Source organism: Enhydra lutris, unplaced genomic scaffold, assembly GCF_002288905.1.
Source record: "Enhydra lutris kenyoni isolate GAN:26980312 unplaced genomic scaffold, ASM228890v2 scaffoldscaffold2, whole genome shotgun sequence".
Classification (NCBI taxonomy): Eukaryota; Metazoa; Chordata; class Mammalia; order Carnivora; family Mustelidae; genus Enhydra; species Enhydra lutris.
The window spans coordinates 87246307-87267578 of record NW_019154086.1 but is presented as its reverse complement, the minus strand read 5'-3'; the positions used below and the strand labels follow the sequence as shown (position 1 = coordinate 87267578).

The 21272-nt window shown below is 40.9% G+C and overlaps 1 pseudogene; it reads right to left on the bottom strand.

Moving 5' to 3' along the window:
- Positions 1-1819: 1819 nt before the first annotated feature.
- The window catches only part of LOC111146764, a 63492-nt pseudogene continuing 44039 nt past the window's right edge, over positions 1820-21272 (bottom strand).

Genomic DNA, 21272 nt, shown 5'->3' with positions numbered 1-21272 from the left:
TTGAGGAATCTCCACACTGTTCTCCAAAGTGGCTGCACCAACTTACATTCCCACAAACAGTATAAGAGGGTTCCCCTTTCTCCACATCCTCTCCAACACACGTTGTTTCCTGTCTTGCTAATTTTGGCCATTCTAACTGGTGTAAGGTGGTATCTCAATGTGGTTTTAATTTGAATCTCCCTAATGGCTAGTGATGATGAACACTTTTTCATGTGTCTGATAGCCCTTTGTATGTCTTCATTGGAGAAGTGTCTGTTCATATCTTCTGCCCATTTTTTTTGACACTAATTCTTTTTAACATCCATCACTATACATAGTTACAAATTTGTTTTCTTGTGATGAGAACTTGGAAGATCTACTCTTGACAACTTACAAATAAGCAATATAGTATTAGTAACTATAGTCATGGTGCTGCACATTTCATCGCTATGACCTATTTATTTCATACCTGGAGGTTTGCACCTTTTGGCCACCCTCACTTAGTCTTTGTCTTCCTTTTTTTTTTTTTTTTTTACTTTTGCTGCTCCATCTGTTAAATTCTTTCCTTTTAGACTTGTTACAAAACTTATTTTAGCTTTCCTTGATCTGTCTTCTAAAGGCTTAAACTTTTCTGGCAACATTTTCTACTCTTCCTAGAAGTTCTGGAAGAATTTCTCTAGCTTATTTTACTCATGCCTTGATTCTTATTCTACAGAATCTCATCTTGTGTTCACAAATTCCATGGCATGAGAAAACTTGATGGTCATATTTTTCATCTCAAAGCAGGTTTTCCTGCTCCCAGGTTATAACTCCATGCTTTTTATTAAGTAGATAAAATGTCTTTGGATCTTTTAGAAAATACACATTAGAGATATTTTGTGGTTTTTCCTAACTTTCACTAATAAAACCATTCTAGAAGGGCATATTTTTTCTGCCTACTCACTTTGATTGCCTTCTTTTAAACTACTTAATCTTTATATTATAATTTTCTCTTTGCTTATCCTTAGGAATAAGCATGCTTGGGTAGGATAGGGAATGAGGGAGTGACTGGATAAGTAAGATGGGGAGGAGATTATAAGCCTTTCCATACTTGGAGATTTGTGTGATTTCCTTCAAGGACTGTGTTGGTCTAAATCAAGAAGAAAGAGGAAACGACAAGAGAGAGGGAAGAAGAGAGAGGCAGAAAGGAAGAAAAACAGGAAAGGAGGAAGGAAGGAGAGAAGGAAGGAAAGAAGGAGAAATAAAGAAGGTAGAGTTAGCTCTACTGTAGCTGTATATTGACAAAGGACAGGGCAATTCCCTGTGCAGTGTAGGTTGTGAATGAAAGCCTGGACCAGCCACATCAGGGAGTTTTGCCCCTATGCCGAAGAGAGTCTGTTCCCTCTTTGTGGGCTGGGATAATGTCTCTGTTCACTAACTGGCACAGCCTGTCTCTTTAGAGGCCAGCTGTGGCCCTGCCCCTCTTCTCTAGTTCAAGGGTAAGATGGGAGACAACTATGCAGAGTAATCTCATCCTTGTTAGCTCTAGATTTGTAGCCTCCCTCCCAAACCCACCATTGTCCTAATGTCCATTTTTCCTCCAGGCCCTGTGCTGCTCTGTGCTTAGGGTTGGTTTGTGATTTGTGAGCTTGCCAGCCATTCTCTCAATCCCGTCTTCGTTTTCTTTTCTTTTCTCTTTTCAGTTATTGCAGGAAGGAGTTACACTAGTTCAAGTTAGAAGTAGACCCCAAATGTATACAGTGTACAAGCTGTGAGGTTTTACAGCTTGTGACAAGGGACAGAAGGGCAATTCTATTCATTGCAAGGAAATCCTCACTTAAGCTTCCATGAGCCAAAAGACTTAAAACCCATGAACCTTCAGCTGGTCGTCCTTAGCCAATCCAGTCTCTTCCGGGAACTGGCATATGTTCTCACACTAGTCACCCCATAGTGGAATTACTTCTCCATATTCTGGATGTTCAATCACAGGACAAATGCAGGCAAATTTCTTCTTAAACATCTTCACTAGTTTCTTTTTATCAAAATCATTGGCGATTCCCTGGACGGTAGTAAGGGTCTTCCTGCTGTTTCTCTGTTAAATTCGTATACAGCTGTAATCCTCAGTGCCACCAGGAAACAGACCGTCCCCCTTACTTGCATCAGCAAAGGGGTGGAAAGAGTGGAGGTTCTGGATAGGGGACCTGCTGGAAGGCTGCAGCAGGAGAAGGGGGGCAGGGGGGCGGTGAGGGTTGGGGACAGGAACTGAGCATGAGGAAGGGATAGGGCTTTAGTGGGAGTGACTGGATGTCTCCCAGTCCACTCTTGCTTGTGATATATTCTGCAGAAATGCCTTGACTTTTCCCACAAGAGTTTGGTTTCCTTTCCTGATATTCAAAGCTGAACAGATTTTCCAGGATTTTTGAATTCCTCTGGTCATTCCGTTGGGAATTTGGGAGAATGGGAAGTTAAATGCAAGGGCTCAGACTGAAAGTCTCTCTTTTTAATTTTAAGTAATTAGAATAGCTTGTTCTCAAGATTACACTATAATTAATGTTATCAAATCAATGAGATGTATTGATATAGTTCCTAATTTTTGTGGTTCCTGAACTGCAGTTTATGGTCTAGCTCCATCAGAAACACCTGGCGACTGCTGTATGACTGCAGATCCCCAGTTCTACCTCAGGAATTCTGATTCAGAAGGTATGGTGTGGACCTGGGAATATGCATTATCAACCTCTTTCCGCGAATTGTTATGCACAGTTGTGTTTGGGAGTCATTGCCTTAGTCTAGAACAGCCAGACCCTTTGCAATTATGATGTCTTATTTTCTACTTCTGATTTAGGACTTCTCCCATTCTGTTATCCTCAGGATAACAGAATACATGTTAGTCATTTTTTTTATTGTTGTTTTTATGAGAGCAGATTTAAATTAATTTTTCTTGCAGAATTTTATGACAATTGTTAAGATAACTGGATACCCCCGGAGTGTGGCAACAAAAAACTATTGCTCTGACTGTAGGGAGGTTGTAGGTAACTCTGAATAGGGCACTATTAGCAAATGAGATAGTAAGCCCCTCCGAATTCTTTGCTGGAGTTTTTAGATATGGAGAAGTAATTTCATCATGTGTTGGTGATTATTTGGGAAAATCCTATTGTGCCTTTTTAAGATGCTGGTTGGAATCGATGCGGGGGGAAATGAAGAGAAACAGCTGGAGGCTTTGCAAGTACGTTCATAAGCCGGATGTTCCACGCCAGGAGAGAATGCCTTTTATGGATATTTTAAAATAAAAATGTTCTACTTCATGAATACATTTTTTTTTATCACTGTTATTCAGAAATTCTCATACTTGCTTTATTCTCTAGGGTAAAAAGCACAGAGAGGCTTGTTACTAAAGATTTAGTTGGCACATGTTGGGTGTATCTGGGGCGGGGGAGGGCTTGGCTATCGAGATTAATTCATAATTCAAACCCGCCGATACTGATCGGAAAGGCTCATGCTTAGATTGTCACCTGCAAGTGCAAGAAAACGAAAGTCATTAAAAAAGTTTTTTAACTTAAGAACTCTGCCCTCGGGGCGCCTGAGTGGCTCAGTGGGTTAAAGCCTCTGCCTTCAGCTCCGGTCATGATCCCAGGGTCCTGGGATCAAGCCCCGCGTTGGGCTCTCTGCTCTGCAGGGAGACTGCTTTCCCTTCTCTCTCTGCCTGCCTCTCTGCCTACTTGTGATCTCTCTCTGTCAAATAAATAAAATCTTTAAAAAAAAAAAAAAAAGAACTCTGCCCTCCAGCATTCAAACAGCTGGTTCCCCTTCTCTTGTCTGCCAAAGCTAACATCCAGAGTCCCTTAAGAAGAGGGATTAGATGCAAAATCCTGATAAATCCCATTCAGTTTGAGCTGTGTACCAATAACAGAAGGAGTTTGTTGTCCATCTGTCTTTGGATGGAATAGGGGGAGCTTTGGGGCTGGCACTGCAATGAGATAGAGGGTTGTGAGTCTATCTTGCAGTGTATTTTGATTCCGGCTGCAATCGAATGATACAGAAATATACCGCTCTGGACTCCGAAATCACCAAAATAAGATCGCTTAAGGCCTCTATATAATTCTGAGCTAACTAAACAATAACCCCCAGATCTAAATGGTCTGTGTGATTACGCAGACAAACTACAGGTTTTCTGTTAGGTTTACCGCTCCCCCAGGAACTTTAAATCTCGCCGTTGCCGGTCTCTAATTTCTTCTACTCCTTATTCTGTTTATAAGTGCAACTTGGGATTCCGAGCAGAAAAGCATCTGCCAGGCTTTGGGGTTTAGGAGTCTACCTTAGAGGACAAAACAAATTAACATGCAAATCCTTTGTAGAGATCATTGCATCATCATCAAGATGGGAATAGAAAAACATTTATTACATTTAATTATAGAAGGTGTGCACACAAGATAGGTAGACGAAGGGCTATTTAGACACGAAGCTCAAGTCAAGGATAACGGCACCCAAGGCAAATAGAGCAGCGAGAATAGGTGGCAGGTCCTGCCCAGTGTTTCAAAGCCCCTAGGATCTCCTAGCGCGCAAGGGGCACGCACCATATGCTGTGGCCTTTGGCAGTATATTTGCTTTCTGCTGCTCCATAACAAATGGCCACAAACGTAGCATCCTGCAACCTTAATTTATTATCTTCCGGTTCCCGAGCATCGGAATCTGGCATGTTTTAGTTGGGTTCCCAGCTGAGCGTCTCACGTGGGTGAAATTAAGGTGTTGGCTGGCTGCACCTTTATCTGGGAGCTCAACTAGGGAAACTGGCTTCCAGGATTCCTCCGGTTGTTGGCAGAATTCACCCTCCTGCAGCTGTATAACTCAGGTCCCCATTTTCTGGCAAGCTGTTGGCCGGGGATTACTCTCAGTTCCTGGAGGGTACGTTCCACAGGCCAGAGGGCTCCTTTCCTAGGCCCTTCCCCAACATGGCAACTTCCTGCTTGAAGGCCAGCCTTAAGGGTTCACTTGATAAGGTCAGGCCCACCCAGGATAATGTCTCTTTTAATCAACTCAAAGCCAACTGATTAGGGACCTTGAGGCTATCTATAAAATCTCTTCACCTTTGTCATATAATGTAAGCTAATCATAAGATTGATATCTCCTTTAAGGGGGTAGGAGAAGAGTAAATGAAACAAGATGGGATTGGGAGGGAGACAAACCATAAGTGACTCTTAATCTCACAAAACAAACTGAGGGTTAATGGGGGGAGGTGGGTTGGGGGGGTGGGATTATGGACATTTGGGAGGGTATGTGCTATGGTGAGTGCTGTGAAGTGTGTAAACCTGGCGATTCACAGACCTGTACCCCTGGGGATAAAAATATATGTTTAAAAAAAAAAAAATTAAAAAAAAACATTTATATCGTCAAAAAAAAAAAAAAAAAGATTGATATCTCCTCATAATCCCAGATTCAGTCTCTACTCCAGGAGGAGGAATTACACAAGGGTATAACTTGGGGGACAGGGAGTTGGGAGAACCATGTGGAAGTGACACCTCCCATAAACACCCTAGGATTTAGAGCCTCTGTCTTAATCCATATGCACTGACCTATTTTGGATTTCACCTCACAACCTATTTTTGATGTTTACAAATTCAAGGCCATCCTTTTAGTTATGATTTCACTGTACTCCTCATCCTCGGCCTTGAGTTCTGGGATCACCACTTAGTGCTGTCTCAAGGCCAGTTAGCTGTTGTTGCTTTAGTCGAAGACATTACTTTCGCTTTTGTACTTGGTTGATTTCCCCACCAGAATAACCTCAAGTTAAGAGAGGCACCTGGAGTCAGGATGCTCCCTGATCTTTGAATATTGAATCCTTGCCTGATGAATATCTGATGTATGTGGGGTCTGTGATCCCGTTCAAGAAGAATAAGAAAGAAGTGGAAATCCCTCCAGGATTAGCTGTGTCTATGAACTTACACATGTATGTTTGGTGGGTAGCCAGAGCCTGTTAGATTGCAAAGAAAATGAAGAAAGCAGGATCCCATCTACCTTGTCGGTCTTACAAGCCCAGATTGCTAGAGTCTGGTGAGACAGAGAAGGTGATCCTTCCTGGCTGAGGGGCCCCAGGTGCTATGTGAGACCAGAAAAATATGTTTTTCTAGAACTCTGATTTTAACTCAGAATGCATGTCTCCATGGAAACACGGTTTTAAGCAATATTTGGCTGACGAGGTCAGCCTACAAACCCTTCAATAAAGAAAACAGGTAAGAAAATGTCATCAGTGCAGAATCTTTCCAAATGACTGCTCGTCGGTATGACACACCTACCATGTCTTCTCTCTGGAGACTTGACTTAGGTTCTCAACCAAACTGAGCAGGGGTGTCCCGTTTTGGAGTGTGGAGAAGCATTATCCTACTTTCTAAAATTATTTGCCTGAGTAAGGGGTAATGCCAGTGCTACTGTGAAAATTAGTTTGGCCGTTCCTCTGATGACTCAGCAATTCCACTCTTAGACACATATCACAAAGAACTGAGAACAGGTCCTCATACAAAAACTTGTACACCAGTGTTTACAGCAGTGTTGTTCACCACAACCCAAATGCTCATCGGTTGATGGATGGACACAAAATATGTTATATTCATGCATATTATTATAAGTTGTATTTATACATATTATTCTGTCTTGAAAGGAAATGAATTAAATTCTGATACAAGCTGCAACATAGATGAACCTTGAAAATATTATAGTTTTCATATTCTTATAAGTGAAAGGAGCCAAAAACATGACTGTGTGTTACGTGATCCCATTTAGATGAACTATCCAGCAGAGCCAAATCTATCAAAACAGAAAATAGGTTTGTGAAATCAAAAACAGAAAATAGTTGTTTAGGAGTAAGGGAAAGGGGATTCGGGGTGTGATACCTAAGCGTACGGAATTTTTTCCTGTGGTGATAAAAATGTTCTAGAATTGCTACGGTGGTGGTCACGCACATCTGAGAATAGGCTAAAACCCATTGCATTGCACACTTGAAATGGTTGGATTGTATGGTGTGTGAATTATGTCTCAGTAAAGCTGTTAGTAAAGAGTTAACAACTCTTAATAGATAAAAAGGAAATCACGATGGATAAACAGAGGGAAAGCATTAAACTTCAGGCTCTTTTCTCAAAGCCCAAGTAAGAAATGGAGCCTCCTTTATGGCAGAATTATGTTCCCGTGGTCAAATTTTTTCATTCAACCCCTGGCATGCATTTTTCTTTAGTTTTTGATCCAAAGAGCTTTGGGGAATCTGTGTTGTTTCTTAAATTAAGAGAGCTCTCTGGGAAGTGCATACATGGGCTCCGATTTTTGACTCTAGAAAGAAAGGTATCTCATGTTTGTTGTTTGAGGTTATTTACTTGCCCCTATTATTTGAAAGTAGCTGTGTGCAGAGGGCTCAGGAGGGGTTGAAAGTGGACATTCACATTCCACTTCTGGGGGAGCATTAGTGGTTTCACAGAGGCAGTGCTGGTTTAACACAATAGCTACAAGGTCAAACCTCAGGGGGGTTTTTGGCCATAAGAGAAAGAGCAGTGGTGTTCTGGAGTCCCATGGAGTGAAACTGGATGAGGCATTGTGGGGGAGAAAGGAAAGAAAAGGAAGCCCATAGTAACGGATACTTAGGAAGGGAGGCACGTAGGGTGTCTTCCCATGAATGAAGGCTCTTCCATAGTACATACTTGCTGAACACCTGCTTTGTTAGTTGGATGATATAATTTCCATTTTACAGTTGAGCAAAGTAAGACCTCGTGAGTAGGCCACAGTTCCTAGCAGTGGGTTGTAATTGAGTCACAGACCTTTTTGATACCCTGGGGCCTCATTCTCCTTCCTTTTCTCCATTCACTCTATGTTAGTGATGCTAACAAGGGCAATTTGGAATAATGTCTGGAGACACTGACGGTTGTGACAACTGGATGGGAGAATTCCAGGGGCGTCTAGTTGTGTAGAGCCCATGGAGGGAGCTAAACTTCCTGCAGTGGACAACACAGCCGTCCGCAATGAATTCTCTGTCACCAAATCTCAATAGTGCAGAGAATGAAGAAGTATACACACAACTTAATATCTCACCAGCTCCCAACCATAAAGCGAAAATCTGTAGATGATTCCAACTCCCACATTAGTATCCATAGCCCAGATTTGTCTCAAGAGCTTTAGACTTACGCACGCAACCGCTCCCTAGAAGTATCTCATAAATTCCCCGCATTCAAAACATTTAGTCATTGGATCTGGAGTGGTGGTGTGTCTACCACAACTGTGACTTACCATTTACTTCATTAAATCAGGATATAAATAAAATCAACCCATTGCAATTGGTAGATATGTCCCTGAATACTTTTCTAATCTACAGTCTGTTTTCCATTTCTTTTTAAATGTAGGTTAATTTGGCTCTTTGTAACCTGTGTTGTTCTGAATTTCCTATATATAACAATTATATATAATTGTTCTGGAGGTTTGATTAGATTTGAGCTCATTTTTTTAATTGAATGAATTCACAGGTGGTGTTATGTTCTATCAGGAAACACTTAAAGTCTACTTGCTTTTCTTTTGTGGCTTCAACAGCTAATGCTGATCAATATCACCTCCTTTACCTCAAATGGTGATGCGTTAAGTAAATCATTCATTCCTCATTTATTCGCTGAGTCTTACTATAAAGAGAAATTTTCCCTCTTCTAGTGTTGGTTACTCCTCGGTACAGTTCACATAGGAAAGGCAAGGAAAAAGCTTGATTCTTTATTTAATAGTTTTAAAAATAATTCATTGATACTTTCAGTGGTAACCAATTAGTTTTGCTACAATATCATTATAGGCTTACAGACTGAAACTTATATACAGTAAGTTTCTATTATAGTTACTATCCTTACTGACACTCAAGTTGCCTTCTCTTTAGGGAATGAGAACCTTTTGAACTTGGCTCATTATTGCTCCAGATGCTAGGGATTCATGCACTTGACTCTAGGTCCTTTGCCTGTCTGATTCTGTTTGATTTCTGGGTTGTGTTTTTTGTTTGTTTTTTGTTTTTTGTTTTGTTTTGTTTTGTTTTTGGCAGATCCTCCATATTTCTGTTTTATAGATGGAATTTCTTATTCTTTCCCAAGGCTGTTACTTATTTGGTCTTTAAAACAATATTCTTTCGCCTATGGGGGAAAAGGGGAATCTAAGGGAAAAAAATCAGAAACTGAAGCAATCTGCTGTCTTGATCTAATTTCTCTCTTTTTTAAAAATTTCAGCTTGATTAAAGTATGAGTGACAAATAAAATTGTAAGATATTTACAGTGTACATTGTGGTAATTTGAACGTTGTGAAAGGTTTTCTCCCACCCAGTTACTTATTACTTCCCATATTTACTTTTTTTTTTTTTTTTTTTTTTTTTTTCCCCCCCATTTTTTTTTTTCTTCCCTTTTTTTTTTTTTTTTTTTTTTTTTTTTTTTTTGGTGAGAATGCTTAAGTTCTACTTTCTTAGCAGATTTCAATTGTATGGCATTATGTCATCAATTACAGCTACCATGTCTTGATCTAATTTCTAAGAGATTTTTCTAAAATGTAAATAAGATCATGCCATGATTGGAATTTGTAACGGTCCACACCTGCCTTCAAACCAAGTCCAGACTCCCAAAGAGTCTCTTCAGCCTCTGAATCCCATTTACCTTGTTTCTTGTCTGGCTCCCTTCCCTTGCTAAACTTCAGCCATGTGGAATTTCTGGTACTTTCCCTAAAATGACATTGTGTCTCCAGCTTTCTGGTTTTTGCTAATTATGTTCTTTCTGCCTGAGCACCTCGAGCACATGTCCCACCTGCTCCCCTTCATCTCCTTGACTTCTACTCCTCTGTAGGTCTCCTGCCTAGGATGTTATTTCTACTATGAGGTCTCTCTAAACAGAGTGTCTGTGGCTCCTGGTTTCCCAGGACAGTTCTAGATTAATCCTAATAAGATCAATCAGTGTCTGTTTATCTTTAGGACACAATTCTATGTTCTCAAGTGTCCCATTTTGGGTGATACATTATATAATCATCCTATCTCTGGACCCACAGTGCCAGAACTATGCTTTAAACCCATCTTGTGGTAGTCCATGGAATTCTAGAATTCCACCCAACATTCTTCACATGCAATAACAATTTCATGTACTTACTACTTTGTTATCGAAGGGATTGTGTTTCCCCAAATTCATCTATGGAAGCCCTAACTCCCATTGTGACTGTATTTGGAAATAGGGCCTTTCAAGAGGTAATTAAGATTAATGAGGTCATGAGAGTGAGGGCCTCACAATAGGGCTGTTGTCCTATAAGAAGAGGAAGAGACCCCAGAGATGCACAGGCACAGGGGAAAGACTAGATGAAGATACTGCAAGAAGGCAGCCATCTATAGGACAAGGAGAGAGACCTCGGTAGAAACTGAACCTGCTGACACCTTGAGCTTGGACTTCTAGCCTCCAGAACTGCAGTAAAATAAATTTCTGTTATTTAAGCCACTGAGCCTGCAATCTTTTATTATAAAAGCCCTAGAAAACTAACAGTCTTCTTTCTTTACTAGATTGACTTGCTCATTTTTAAAATCCCCTATTACCAGTTGTAGTGGTATGTTCACAGTAAGCACTGTACCATCAGGGTTCAGTCAGAGGAACAGAACCACTAGGAGTGATCTAGAATAAGGAGTTTATTATAGGGAGTTGACCTTATGGAATTGTGGGAGCTGGTTAAATAAGCTATCACAGTCTATTGTCTTTATGTTAGAATTAAAAAGGCAGGCACCTGGGAAGAAAAGACAGAGGTGATGTGGTAAAGCGCAAGGACACCCTGAAACCCATGAGTTTGAGGCTTGAGCTCATAAGAATGGACTCCAACCTGTGTCAGACTCCGATTTTGATGAGGGGTGGCCCATCATGGAAACTTGAGCCCTTTGTCACAGAACTATACAATCATCCGTCCCAGGAGTAGGGGAAGCAGAAATGGATAGCTGATGGGAGCAGGAAGATGGGCAGACTGGGATTTGCCCCACACCTTCAAGGTGAGCCAGCACCTGGACAGTGGGTGTGAGTTTCAGTAGTGCCTAGTAGAGAACCTACACGGATCTTCAAGTATTAAAAAAAAAAAAAAGTCTGCTGTTTCATTCCATCTCTCAGGTATTATCCAAATGTCACTTGTGGTTCACACTGACTTGAAACTATACAGTGAGGAGAATTCTGGGAAATAGGGTTCCACCTTGGCTAAGTTGACATAGTATGAATTGCTACGGGTGCTCCATATTGTTTGTTAAATAAATAAGTGATACTGAAGCTTGTAACCTCATCATAGTATCACCATCCTTCCCTGGTAATGGAAAGGACTCATAGAACCCAACCCAACCATCTTGTCTGGGAACCTCATGTGTCAGTTTTCCCCTGTGGACTTTGAGGATATTGAATATTTTATTACGAGGTAGATATTTTATGACTAAAATAATGGGTATGAAAACATATCAGATAATGATGCTTCAAAAAAGAAGGATGAATCATGAGGGTGGGCTAGGGGATTAATTTTTTAAAAAGATTTTATTTATTTTATTGTCAGAGAGAGGGAAAGAGAGAAAGAGCACAAGTGGAGGGGAGAGGCAGAGGGAGAGGGAGAAGCAGACTCCCCACTGAGCAGAGAGCCTGACGTGGGACTCGATCCCAGGACCCAGAGATAGTGACCTGAGACAAAAGCAGACGCTTAACCGACTAAACCACCCAGGCATCCCTGGGATTAATTTGTAATGTGGCTAAAATATAAAATTTGGACAAAGAATATCCTGTAGTGGCCTTTGTAGCTTCATATCCTCAAACTAATGTAATCATAGGTTACCCGGGTCGGGAATTAAGCAGGTTTACTTCTTTGTTTCTGTTTTGCCTCATTCATTTACTGACTGCCTTTATTCATGCAACATGAACTGAAGAGGGAGAAATGGGAATTTCTGAAACACAAACTGTGACATTGACACATTTTGCTCTCTGAATTTTCCAGGGACCAGGAGTCTGAAGTGGAACAAAAAAACAGCATTGCTGTTGATTGCTTATATCGAAGGACAATATACCTTTCAACACATTAACTCACAAAGATGATTTATTGCCTCAACATCCAAACAGTGCTCTGTAACCGGTGACTAGTTTTTAGATAAGTGATCATTTGCATGAACAATGCTTAGTTTCTTTATCTGGGACACTTTGAGGCAGCTCTGCTGTTACACAAAGGTTCCATGGACATGGCAGATTTTTCTCTTCTATTTGCCAGGGTCACTTCGGGAACCAGCAGATGAGCACTGTGGCTCTGTCACTCATTCTTAAGGTCTTCCCCCCCATGGCCACTGTGAAGGGGGATATAATTGCAGGAGACAGAAGTGCTTGCCTGGCCTAAACCAAGTGACCATTGGAAGACAGAATACCAAACATGGCAACGGCTTTGCCAAAATGTCAGCAGTGGAATAATGGGTTCAAACGGTATTCAAATATGAGCTGATTTTATTTACCCAATTATTCTCGGCTCCCACTTTTTTTTTTTTTTTTAACGTGCATCATTGCGGGTTGTTGGCATTCCTCTTTTAATTGGTTTTGACTCGGCAGAATGATTTCTTTTAATCTCTCCAGCTGTTTCATCAGAATTGAAAGGAGAGAAAATGACCCTATCACCCTCTCCTCTCATCCTAATGAACTAAAAGTCACCTCACCGGAAAGGCACATGGATTTTCTTGGCTCTTTCTTTTGATACAGACATAGGAATGATAACCAACTCTTAGTCCTCAACTACTTCCATCTAGAATCACCGGCCGGACACTGTATGCGGACTTGGCAGTTAAAGGAAAGGAATTCCCATATTCCCCAAACAATGCAGATAGAAAGAAGATGAGCCGAAATGGGACTGAGGAAGCCAAAATAAATCATAAAGGATAATCAGAAAGATCCTGATAGATCAGTGGCAAGGATCTAACAAGGCTCCACAGGTCTACAGAATTCCTGATTGCTGCCCACATAACAAAGAAAGGGATCCCATCGGGGCTTCTTTGTGTCTGACTTGTTTGCCCGTTGCTGCTCACCTCTCTCCTCCCAGCTCATCAACTCAACCACTCACAGGAATTAAACAGGCTCTCTCTCCCTGTTCTCCTTTGCTCACTGAAAAATCGAGACTCACTCGGACCACTAGAGGGATCTCTCTTCTCGGGAAAGGAAAAAAATTAGAAAAAAAAAAAAAATCTAAATCGTGTAATAGACTGTTCACTTGAAATGACACAGGGAAAAGCTGAGCAGGACCAGAAATCAGCTATTGCAGGTTTCGAAGATATTCCCATGCTGACAGAGGGGCCCGGTCTCTGGAGAGTCTGACTTTTCCAGGGTCTTGAGAGAATGTGGCCAATGGGGACTTTGTCGCACAAACACACTTTGAACTACTTGAGTGGGCTTCTCGGTACCTTGAAGGGAGAAGGCTACAGGCTGCAGAGAGGACAGTGACAATTCGGATCATTAAGGCCAGTTGAATTTGTAACTCCTATTTTAAGGCAGTTTTGAAAAACTTCATATTTTGACATTTCAAACCCTAACATGTTAAAAAAAAAAAAAGAAAGAAAGTGAGGTAGTACACACACACACACACACACCATCTTTTAATTTCACAGTTTATGAAGCAGATATTTGTGTCACCGTTTTACATACATGAAATCAGACCTGGGGGAAGTTAAGTCATTTCTTTAACCACTAAAGTGGAAAAGCCAAAATTTTAACTCAGTTCAGGTACTTTCTCTTTTACTCAAGCTTCCTGTGGAAATAACCAGAATTTTGGAAGAATGTAACTGTTCTATTGCACGTATTTGATAGCTAAGAAATAGAGAAGATAGTCATATAACATGAACTTTTGAAAAACAGTCCTCAGGAAGTTCAGAGAAAACATTTAATAATTTTATATCAGGACATTTAAAAGGGAAGATGGCTGGATAAAGCAGAACCACAAAAGTTGAAATTTTGAGAGCACACTCTTAAACTTGTCAGGGAAAAAGATGCCCCTAAAGGATTCGGGGTAGTGATATAGAAGAGTCTCTGATAAGCTCAGATGTTACAGGATGTGTCAGAAAGACTGCAGGAGCCATAATCACTAAGGGCCGTGTATGTAAAGGAGTGAAGCAGATCTACGGAGAGCACGTGAGGTTGTTGAGCCTCTAATATAAGAAGCCCCCACTTGTGAAATATGTGAAGGACAGTTCCACGTTCAGGCTACATGGAGAGGAAGAATAGGGAAGGCTGAATTTGGTATGTGGGGCAGATTGTTTAAGGATGACAGATGAGAGCAACTTAACACTCACTTTTTTTTTTTTTAAAGACTTTTTATTTATTTATTTGACAGAGCTCACAAGTAGGCAGAGAGGCAGGCAGAGAGAGAGGAGGAAGCAGGCTCCCCGTGGAGCAGAGAGCCTGATGCGGGGCTCAATCCCAGGACCCCTGGCAGAGGCTTAACCCACGAGCCACCCAGATGCCCCTCAACACTCGTTTTTATGTATATAATCAACATTTTTAAAAAATACATTGAATGTGGGGCACCTGTGTGGCTCAGTCAGTTAAGCATCTGCTTTCAGTTCAGGTCATGATACCAGGGTCTTGGGACTGAGCCCCACAACGGGCTCCCTGCTCCACGGGAAGCTTGCTTCTATCCCTCTCGCTCTGCCCCTCCCCTCCCTCCGGCTCTCTCTCCCTCTCTCTCAAAAATATAAAGAAAATCTGAAAAAAAAATACATTGAATGTTCTATCAGGAAAATAAAGTCAAATTTGGAAAGTTAAAAAAAGAAAGCTTGGAAGGAGTAAAACTGCTGTAATTAAGGAGGGAAGACGGAGCGAGAACTATTATTTCTCGCTCAACAGCAACCCTCCAGCCCTCGTCAACCTCTGCTCTGAGGTGATGGAACCCTGATGTTTTTCAAGCATTGGGTGGTTTTTGGCCTTGAGAGTGAGTAGAACCTTCCTGTACCCCAAGGGTTGAGTCCTGATGACTTTAAACTTATCCCAGCTGTTCCAGCCACTTTTAAAGGATTCGTTTAGGATGGGCACATGACATCATTCTGGCCCAAAAGACACGAGGGGAAAGCCTTGTCTGGGAAATGGCTGAAAATGTTTCTCTGATTTAAAAGACACATGGAAGGGAGGTGTCCTCGCCTCTCTTCTGGACTTTAGATATCGTGGTTAAACATGGGCTGCCCCCGGCTGTGGCAGTCATTCAAGCTCATGACTACAGGAACCCATTCAGTCTTGGTAATGTAGTTCAGGACTGGAAAGAACAAGCATGGAAATCCCTTCTAAGGTCTTCTTGTTAGGCAGAGTGTATCTTCCTAATTTGTGCCAGCCATCCTTTATGTCTTCTCTTCCTTGCTGACGGAAGTATCTTGACTGCGATTCAGGTGACCACTTTGTTTTAAAATAGAAAAATCCTGTACAAAATGAGAAAAGATATGATGTAAGCAACATTGATATACAAGTCCTTAGTGTTTTAATGAAGTACAAAGAAAACCGGAATAAATCAAAGTCAACAAAATTGTTTGAGTGCTGGGAAGCCAGTGCTATCAGTGTGTGACCTCAGAGGCAGGAAGAGTGTGCAAAACAATGGCTAGACTCTTTGAAATGGCAATTACACTTATATTTACTGGTATTTCCAGAGTAGCTCGGACGTGGGTCTTCAGCAGCTCATTTGTATTCATCTCCAAAGCAACTGCTATCCTGGTAAGGACCTTCTGCTACCTCCCAGATGCATCCTGAGGGACGATTAGTCCTATCTCAAAAGTCAATCTCATCATTTTTGCCTCTCACTCTTGCTTATGTTGTCCTTCCATCTGGAGTGCCCTCTTCCCTTGTTTTTTTTTCCTGGCCCTTTGGTCTAAGCAATTTGTATAGTTCCTCAGTTTTTATCTCCTCTCTGGCTTTGATACCTCTAATCTCATTGCTTCCTCTTATTTATGATTGCCAAAATATTCACTGGGAGTATTACATCATGACTTGTATTATGTTAGCATTCTCTCTCCAACATAGTGATTTCTGTGACTACCATTTTGTTTTACATAGTATGTGCTCAACAAAGACTGTCGAGATTGGAAGAAGCAAGACCAACTGGTTAATTTAGAGCCAACCAAATATAAAGAGACTGGGAATGAGCGATGGCAGCAGGGAGGATGGAAATAAAGACATTCAGAAGATAGCGAGCAGGAGGATATGGTTGAGGACATGTATTACATGATAAAGCAGAAGAAACTGGTGGATTATAAGATTTTTGGTTTTGGTGTCTGGAGATCCTCTTGGTGCTGGCAATGGAAATGTTTAATTGTCAAAGGAAGCTTGTTGGTGGAAAAATAAGAGTTACCACTGGGACTTGGGCCAGCCTTATGTGGTGGCCACATGGTCAACTTTCATATGTAACAATTTAAAGGTACTAAAGGAAATGTTACCTCAAAGCATTTCCTTCACTGGTCTTCCAGAATGCCTGCCCTGGCTGATTTCAATTCCACCTTTATGTATTGCCTTATCATTCTGGGGCTAAGACCCAGCAAACTGTATTTTCTGGACTCTGTTGCCAACTCACTTCCTGTTAGGTCCTGCCAAGAAACACTGGAATGTCATGAACACAAGAAAGGGGAGGGGCTTCATTATTCCTCTTTGCTATTCCTACTGGCATTACCTTGGCAGTGACATTTCACCCCTGTGGGAGCAGTTTGTCTTAACAATAACAGTTGATTTCAATTGCCAGCTTCTTTGAACAAAACTAGTTAATTCCTCCTCTGTGTAAGGACCAACAGCAGCCAGGCACTGGGACTCCTTATAGATCTGAGTCCCAATTCTGCAAGGTCCCCACTCTGAGATCCTTAATTCTAGTAATCTAACCTCTTCCTTTCTACTCTCCCAGCTCTATGGGAGGTAGTTGTTTGCTATCTCTGGGTAATCTTTAGTGTTCTCTATTGTTCTCTCAACCCTCAAAAACCTGTATAACCAGCCTCTACACTAATTCTATACTAAATTATTTCTGTGGAAATACTGTGCTTTCCATTTTCTGATGGCATCTGACTGGTACCCTGTAGGAGACTATAACAGTTGAACATCTAAATAAATAGAATGGCATTCTCCAATAATTCAGTTGAGATCAGAGAAGGATTTTTGATTGGAAGTAGGATTTGCAAATGACCTTGAATATGAGTAGGATTTAGAGGTGCAAAGATGGTGTGGAAAAAGCTTTTCAAGGCAGGAAAGCACTATAAAAAATACTAATTAATTAGAAAAATACTATAAGTATGTTGGAAATCATCAGTATGTAAAGGTTGATATCTGGTCTGAATTTACAAAAGTAGCATTGGATCAGATCTTGGTGTGGTTGGCAGGGGAGGGGATCTTAATGCCAGTCTCAGAATTATTGAAACATCAAAGGTTTTTGAGTAGCGGGGTTGTAATATTAGGAGATCAGAGGAGGATAGAAAGAAAACATACTTGTTGAACACTTACACTTTGAAAAATTATATAGTGAGCATGAATAAGTTCTGTGTTACCCCAGGGATAATGGAGTTGTCATATTCTTTTGTTTTTTTCTAAATTGTATTTAACCTGTCTCTGAGTTCTTAATGATCTGACTACTCATGAACATGGGGAGGCCCCTGGTCCTTCGTTCATGCTGACCACCATTGTTTTCTTGTTCATTTTATTACTGGGCAAGTCTGTTGAGAGCTGCAGAACTTCTCTTGTTGAGGTCCAGAGACATCTTCACATGGTTCTCTCTGCCACAGGAAACTCATAGCTGTTCTCAAGGTCAAGGTGTTTCATTTTCAGCCTCTTTGGAGCCCTATCTTCATCACCCTTCAGAAGTTCGGCCACTTCCTGATCTCTGCTTGGAACAGAATACAGGTCCTAGGTGTTCCTTGTAGTAGGCAGAATAATGGTCTCCCCAAGATGTTACATCCTGGTTCCAGAACTTGTGAATATGTTCCGTTTTATGGAAAAGGGGAACTAAAGTTACAGAAACAGTTAAGGTGCTAATCAATTGACCCAACATAACGATATTTTCTTGGATTATCTGGGTGGGACCAATGTAATAATAAGGATCCTTGAATGTCTAAGGGTTTAGCAGAAAGAAAGGTTTAAGTGTAGCAAGGTGAGAAGGACTCAGTCTGCTGCTGCTGGCCTTGAAGATGGAGGAAGAGGACCAGGAGCCCAGGAATGTGGGCAGCCTCTAGAAGCTCATGAAGACCCAGAAACAGACTTTCCTCTAGAGCCTCTACAAAGAGCTCTGTGGACATCTTGATTTTGGACTTTGGGCTTCTGGACCCACTGAGATCTCTGCTGCACTTCTAACCTACAAGACTGTAAAATAATAAATTTGTGTTGCTTTAAACCATAAGTTTGTGGTAATTTGTTACAGTAGCAATAGGAAACGGATCTACTTCTGGAGCTGCCACAGCTCTTTCCCTTAGACTTGGGATGCCTCACTCCATATCCATGTTTTTTACTTTCTATTTTTTATTTTTTAAATTTCTTTTCAGTGTACCAGAATTCATTGTTTATGCACCACACCCAGTACTCCATACAGTTTGCCTTCCTTCTATCACAACTCCAGAATATCTACCTTTCCCTTCTGTGTGGTAACTACAGAAATATAGGGATGTTTCTGTGGTACAAACCCTGAAATAAATAAATATTTTCATTTTCCCCAAGAAAAGCCTAGACCTTATTGTTAACAGTCAGCAAACCTCAGGCTACAGGCCAAATCTGGCCTATTTCCTGTATTTGAAAGTCAAGTTTTATTGGAACACATTCATTTACGTATTGTTTATGGCTGCTTTCTCACTATAGTGGCAGAGTTAAATAGTTCTGTCAGAAACCATACTAACTATTTATCACCTGGTCCTTTGTGGAATCAGCGCACTGACCTTAGAAACAAAGTTATGGCTAATCTTAGGGTGGGTATATGGATAAGTATGAGAGCAGCTTAATTTCCTTTTCAACCATTCTTCTATAGTAACAATAAGTCAGACAGAAATTAGAATCTCAGTAGATTAACTCATGGTTGGGTATCATGAGCTGAATGGTGGCCTCAGAGATAGCAAGTTCTAATTCCTAGAATCTGGAAGAGTTACTTATTTGGAAAATAAAGAGTCTTTCTTTGCAGATGTGTATAAGTTAAGGATTCTCAGATGAAGAGAAATCCCTGGGTTCTCCTGGTGGGCCCTGAATGGACTCACAGGTATCCTCAGAAGAAAGAAGTAGAAGGAGAATTGAAGGCAGCGTGACGACAAAGGCAGATATTGGAGCGCTACAACCCACAGGCCAAGGAACACCAAGGGACATCAGCAGCCACCAGAAGCAAGAAGTGGCAAGGAGTAGATTCTCGCTGCCAGCTTGATTTTGGACTTGTGGCTTCCAGAACAGTGAGAAAGCAAATTTCTATTGTTTGAAGCCACAAATATTGGAGTCATGTGCTACAACAGCAGTTGGACACTAATACGGATGGGAAGACCATTTTGAGAAGACAGAAACCTTTTTGCCAGCCCACATGATTGAAGCCAATAGAAATGTTATCTGCTTCTGAACTCCAGACTCGTTACTTCATGTACTACCGAGTTTGGGTGGAGGAAAGGCAGGGAAATGCAAAGGAACATGCTTTTGGGGACTTTCAGATTTTTTGGTGAGTATTCAAATCATTTAACAGTGCGTAAATGATTTCACAGCAATACAGTCAGAATTCTTAGAGTAAATCATTTTGATTCCCACTTCTGTCTGGCACAGAGAAATAATCAGCATTTCAGAATGAGCACTTGGCTGTTCTATTACCTCCTCAATAAATGTTTATGGAGCAAACAATATGCCAGCTTACTTTCCCTCTCTTTTTATTATCGCACTTTCAAACCCTATATATATATATAATATTATGCTATATATTATATTTTATTGTATTATATTTTATTTATTTAAGATAATTCTCCCATACCATTAGCATATTTGATATGCTAAATATGCTAAATATTTTGCCCTGTTTCACTAAGAACCATTTACAACTGGCTGACTTTTAGAGACAACTATATAGTTGAACCCTTCACATCTACAGTATACTTTTCTAGCTTTGATATGTACCGTGTTCTTCTTTCCTGGGGATGCTGCATATCTTGGTAACATGGATAATAATAAAATGATCTATTTGGTGTTTGGGCTGATAATTACGAAAATTCTTAAAAGTCATCGTATCATTCATTTTACTCAGAGGAAATCAAAGGAAAGTCCTAAAATTCACCGAGAAGAGTGAATAAGCCCTTTTCAGAATAGAAGTCCCCTCTGGTGCACTGTGTTGAATTCTCCTTGTCTAATCACAGATGGGGGAATAAGTTCTGTGTAGGCTTGACTTCTCACAGGAGTCACCTCACAGGGTGTGAACTGAGGTACTACGGGGCTGCTACTGCTCACGTCCTGCCTTGAGGTCTCACTGAGGCTGAGAGGGTCTGCTTCTGAAGATCATTAGTCTTCTCAGAAAGTCCCTCCATTTAAGCAACCTCTTGTGTTGGCCAACTCAACAACACACCTTTGTACGGACTCTCCCTTCTTTCCTGTTTACCATACCTTTCCATCGTTTCTAAATTGTTCACTCGTGCAGTAGCTTTTATCTTAGGCTGTGTTTTGGGGTAGCCCCAAGCAGAGGCATCAGAATACCACAATCAAAAGAAAACATCAGTAGATACTAATTGATAAAACCTTTTCATTATGGATACTTACAAATAATTGCCAAAGTAGAGAGGAATAAAATGGAACCCCACGAACCCTTTACTCATGTACCTTTCCCCCAGAGTATCTTCGAAGTAGATTTCTGGACAACATTTTTATTAGGAGGCAATCAAAAGATAAATACATAAATAATATTGCTAGTTATTCCCAGTTCCCCTTCATAAGGACTGTATCCTTGTGGTTCCTTCTCACCAACAAAATACGAGAGCCTGTTTCCCTGTAGCCACCCCAACAGAGTATGCTGTCAAGCTTCTGGATTTCTGCCAATCTCATCCATGCAGTTTTAGCTGAATTCTCTTACTGTGAGCAAGACTGAGCATGTTTTTATGTTTATTTGTGAATTCTTTCTCCATATCTTTTGTCCATTTATCTAAAAAGTTAGATAAAAGGGTAGTTATTCTTTCTTTTCTTGTTTTTTTTTTTAAGTTCTTTTCTTTTCTTTTCTTTTCTTTTTTTTCTTTTTTTCAAGTAGGCTCCATGCCCAGTGTGGAGCCCAATGCCAGGCTTGAACTCACAACCCTGAGATCAAGACCTGAGCTGAGATCGAGAATTGGATGGTTAACCGACCGAGTCACCCAGGTGCCCCCA